Genomic DNA, 5,149 nt, shown 5'->3' on the forward strand with positions numbered 1-5,149 from the left:
GAAGCATCTATGGATGCAAGCCAGCATTTTGCTTGCTTTAGTAGCTGCAGCATCACATTGCAGGCTCATGTTCATAAGCTTTAACATTTTATTTTTGGTAGTAAGTTTTATTTTTCTCTCCCCTCTTTGCAAATAAGTTCCCTGCTATTTTGATATCAGTACCCACTGTTTTATAAGTGAGAATTATTATGTTTGTACTGCTTTTATATTATGTGATTACTGTTTTAGGCCTATATATGTAAGTTAGCGTAAGTCATGTCAAGTTTCCATTTTGTATGTCAAGACTCCATCTTGTGTCCTCTGCCCAGGCATCCCCCGTTTTGTAACTGTGTGACTCATGTAACCCTCCCATGTAAATTGGTTCCTGGAAGAATGGGAGTGATTGGGAATGATTGGTGGCTGTAGAGTGCTTTCTGCACGCTTATTGAGGAACAAGTGTAAGTTCTCTACCTAGCCTTTTTTTCTGATACAAGATGAGAACAGTGATTGTTCAAACAAGCAACAATCTGTTCAAACCTTGCATTTACACTTTGTCAAAAGATGACCCTAGTTTCTTGTTTAAGGAGGAAAGGGGAAAGAAAGTATTAAGAAATGAAAATGTCAAAGCCATATCAAAATGACACACCACTAAGCTCAAGCAATCTCTGTTTTCTTGGGTCATGCATGTGTGCGCGTGTGTGTGCGCATGCGCATGCATGTGCAAAAGGAAATACAAAAATCCAAAACTTCATGAGTTTAAACTGGACTGGACAAAGTATTAGAAAATATTGTTTATAAGGTACAATTTTGTTTTGGTAATGTCTATTGACTGGATAAACAATCAGAGATTTTTAACTTAGAGACACAGAAAGTATGTGCATGAGCAAACATTAAAAAGGAGACTGTCATGTTTTTTCTCTGTAGAATACCTTGCAAAATAATGAAAATGTAAGAAGGTTGATTCCAGCTGTGCAAATCTTCTCTAATAAAATGGAATGACAAATTGAAACCTCAAATTCTGGATAATTTTGCTGTTACATTTGCAAAAATTTAAGAAAGATTGGAAGGACCTGACTTGGCTTTCAAACATATCTGAAGCTTCATTTTGGATGTAACTGGGACTGCCATGAATCTAGATGTTTATGCTGTTTAAATGATCATTTGTTTTTTGCCTCATCATATTATTTAAAAAGATGTTTCCTGGGATTTATTTTTGCAGAAATCTATGAGCAGTACTGGATTCTATTCTTTTCTAAAATGATTAGGGATAAAAAATGGAGCTGTAGGGATGCTCCAGATCATTATCATAGGACAGACCCAGTGATAATGACTCCCCAGCTCCAGTCACAGTATATGTGGTGGCACAACTTTACAGGCCTCTACCCTGGGTTATATGCAGCATCAGCTGGTGTTCTGATGTAGTGTCAAGGGAGTGCTTTGCCTGTAGTTAATCTGAGTCCTGTGTAGTTCTAGTTGGAAGGATAACACTCCCTGCAGCCTCTTTCATCGTTAATGATCCTACTGAAAAGTATCCAGGAGTTTCACAAAATGTTGCCCGGAGATTCATTAACCTTTCAGTCATAATGACACAGGAATCAGGCATGATCTCTCATAACTTTTTGTGGTAAAGGGCTTTATATTCCTTTTCTTTTCATTTGAAAGCAGGTGCAAGACCTCAATTCCTATTCATGGCTTTTCTGTCTCAATTTTAAGACAGATTGGATATGCAATTTACACCTAATGCATACGCTGAAGTCTCACACGGAAGCATCATATGGAAACAGATTGGCATGCAGGTGCAGTTTATGGTGAATGAAAAAACATTCAGTATAAAGAGAGGATCATATGGTCACAGTTGAAATTTGTATGGGGTCTTAACCAATTGAAGATCTTCTCTACCCTCCAGCATGCATGTTCTTGTCATTGTTATTAACAGGATTCTGCGTTCACACATTAAGGGAAAATAGATCCACAGAGTATTAGCAGTCATTATGCTGTATTAGTCTCAAATGAATAGTGACAGAGAATAGAGCTGCTACATTCTTTTTCCAATGATGTACAAAACCTTTGGAAAAGAACAAATAAGTTCCCCACAAATTCTGCAGAACCAAATTTTCCATTAAAATACATAATCAAACAGAGGGTTCTCCCTTTATGAGTATCATCTGTTCTGTTGACTTACTTCAGTCCTCAGGAACATAAAATGTAGTTCTAACCTGAAAAGTGATTCAGTAAAAATGCCCTTGTCCCCTGTTGATTTTCAGATCAAAAATACTCTGCGTACAAATGGAGAGAATCTCCTTTTCTTCTCCTTTTCTTCTCCTTTTCAGCCCTGGGAACCCAATCTTCTAGAAGTCAAACTGAGTTCTATCCTTCCTGGAAGTTGAGTGAGAGCTGCTCTCTCAGATACATCAGAGCTAACAAAATTATCTGATGTATATGGGTGATTTAAAGAGCCAAGTCTCTATTGTTACAGCTGTAATACATTTATATCCTCCTCAGATTGGGTTTAGAACAGAAGTGTAGCGTGCGCACGCACACACACACACACTACATTGGCCCCAGAAAGGACTGAAAATTGAACTTTCCATTTATAAAATTCTGAAATGTCAAAAACTGCATTTATCCCAGAAGAGAACAAAACCAGTTCTGCCTTGTTTTGTTGACCGATGGCTTTGTTTAGATTTTTGTCTACTTACTATAAAAACTGCTTCAGACATTTCTATTTTAAATACCTTCCTAACCTCCTTTTCTAGCATTTTCTTTTTTTAACTCTCCTTCTTCCTGCCTAATCCACCTACTTTTAGAAGCCTGACTGAAATGTAGTTATTAGCAAAGAGGCCTGAGCCCTTTTTCTCTACTCGTCTCTTCAGTGTACCCATCTTCTACCTTCCAGCAAATCATGATTTCCCAGTGAAATTATCTGTATCAAGCAAGGTGCCTTGAAGTATTTTAGGGAGGAACAGCAACTGGTGAACTATGAGATTATTGAAACTAAGAAATTTTCCATGAAGTGTTGAATTCAAAGTTTTCTTTTATAAGCAGGGGCAGAAATTTCTTTTATATAGGGGCAGAAATTACGCATAAGTGACTGGAAACCAATTCGGATCTGTAACACAACAAAAGTGCACATAAACTGCTTTCTAAATGGCCCAAACTGGTTTAAGTTATACCTGGATTGATGTAGTATCAGACTTAACTGACTTAAATTGGTTTATAGATCACCTGCAGATTCAAGTTAACTCACAAACTCCCAGCATCCAGGATGCTTTACACCTCCTCCACAATCCCCCCGCCATCTGCCTTGCAAGGTGGACAGCCAGGCAGGCTAGGCTTGACCCAAGCTGTCTGCTCCAGCTGAGTAGGAAAGCATGTATTAGTGCCCCTCAGCTTCTCATCTCAGCCACTGCAGGCATGTAGCTACATTTCCAGAATCAAAAATGAATGTCTGTCCACTTGCTTGTTCGTTCAATCTACACATCTTAGACTAACCTGAGAAGATTGAATCAATTCAGCCTTGGGCTTTTTGACTGTTTGTACTTAGCCATAAAGTTAAGCCAGCTAATTTAGCCCATCTGAAACCTCTTCCAGTATTAGATAAAACCACCTTTAAGAAGGCAAGGGACAATGTAAAGTGAGAACAAGTAAGGCAAAACACTTCAGCTTATATTTAACCTCAGAGGCTAGGTACAGAAATTCAAAATGCTGGAGCCTGAATTGATTCAACCTTTGCAGGTTAGTCTAACCTGCCAAGGCTGAACCAGTTTGTAACAGCATAGACATGCAGGCACATGCCTGCAGTTGCTCAGGCCAGGAGTCAAGGGTGCTAGGGCATACCTCGGCTACAGGGAAGCGGTGCTGGGGGGGATGTGGGCTGAACTGGCCAGAGAGGGGTTTCAATCCCTTGTTCATGTTCCACCAGCAGGAACCTGAGCCGGGTCTGCCAGGTGCTTCCCCCTTTGCTGCTTCACTATCTGGCCAGAGTAGCCCCTGAGGCAGAGGGTTATTCTCCCCTCTACTCCAGCTGCCCCTGGGGGACTGCAGCCAGGTCTGCCTAACCCAACCATTGCTGAGTGGCAGAATAAGCCCTCTCCTGTCTCCTCCACTGGATGCTAAAGGGAGAAGGAATAACCCCGGTCCCTGACCCCCCAAGGGGCCCTGCTGGCTGGTGCCTGGCCACCAGGTGTGAGCTGGCTGGGGAGCGAGCTTCCTGAGCCAGCTCAGAGGTGGCAGTGGGCCCCAAGCCCAGCAGCCACCACTGCTGCACGCCCAGCCCTGTGCAACACCCAGGGATGCAGCCTAACAAGCAGCTGCAGGCTGATTGGGGTGGGGGCTTCTCTGCCCCCTTCAGGTACAGCTGTTGCTGCCACTGCCACTGCTGTGCTGCACCACTGGGGTGGAGGGTAGGAAGCTTCTGCACCACACATGGACCTCCAGCTGCATCCTGGACAGCCTTGGAAGGAGGAAGGTTCCTGGGTGGAAGGCTTCAGTGCAGGGGTTGCTGCTGGAGCACATGTCACAAGGCTAAAGGTACCCCCCACCCCCGCTACCTCCCAGAACAGCTCAGAAGTGGCAGAAATGGTAGGGGTGGTCACCGTGGCAGGCAAGGTGAAGCCAGCTTGACCCAGCAGGGCCTTCTCCCCTTGCCTCCAGCTACGGCTCCTGCCACACCACACAGCCCTGCTTTGGGCTGGGGAAGATCCCTTCAGCCTGGTAGAGGCTCTGTCAGACCTGGAACATGGCAGCTACCCACCGTGGCAGCTGGTTGCAGACCCACAAGTGCCTGTGATGCTTCTGAACCAGCTCAGCTAGCGCACTGGGTTCAGCCAGGCAGCACTTGCTGACCAGGCTCAAAGTCTCTGTCACTGAGCTGCAGCTGCTGGAAGTGGCCATATCCCATGGCCCGACCTAGCCGCACCATGCAGCAGCCTTGGCTGGAGCTGAGTAAGGCCAATCCAGGCTGTGGAGGTGTGGCCACCCACAGTCACTGCAGCTCCATTACAGATGCCCCTCATGCCCTGGCTGAGCCAGGCTGGGCTGTGGAGCACTGCACAGAGCCCTCTACTCCCCACTCCATAGGGGTGGGGGGAGGAGCAGGGGGAAGAGTCCCCCGCTGGGGCTGGGCGGCCTGACAGAGCTCCTCTCCCTGCCCTGCAATGGTGGGAGAGGA

The sequence above is a fragment of the Gavialis gangeticus genome, unplaced genomic scaffold (assembly GCF_001723915.1).
Source record: "Gavialis gangeticus isolate Ggan-Ray unplaced genomic scaffold, GavGan_comp1, whole genome shotgun sequence".
NCBI classification, from domain to species: Eukaryota; Metazoa; Chordata; order Crocodylia; family Gavialidae; genus Gavialis; species Gavialis gangeticus.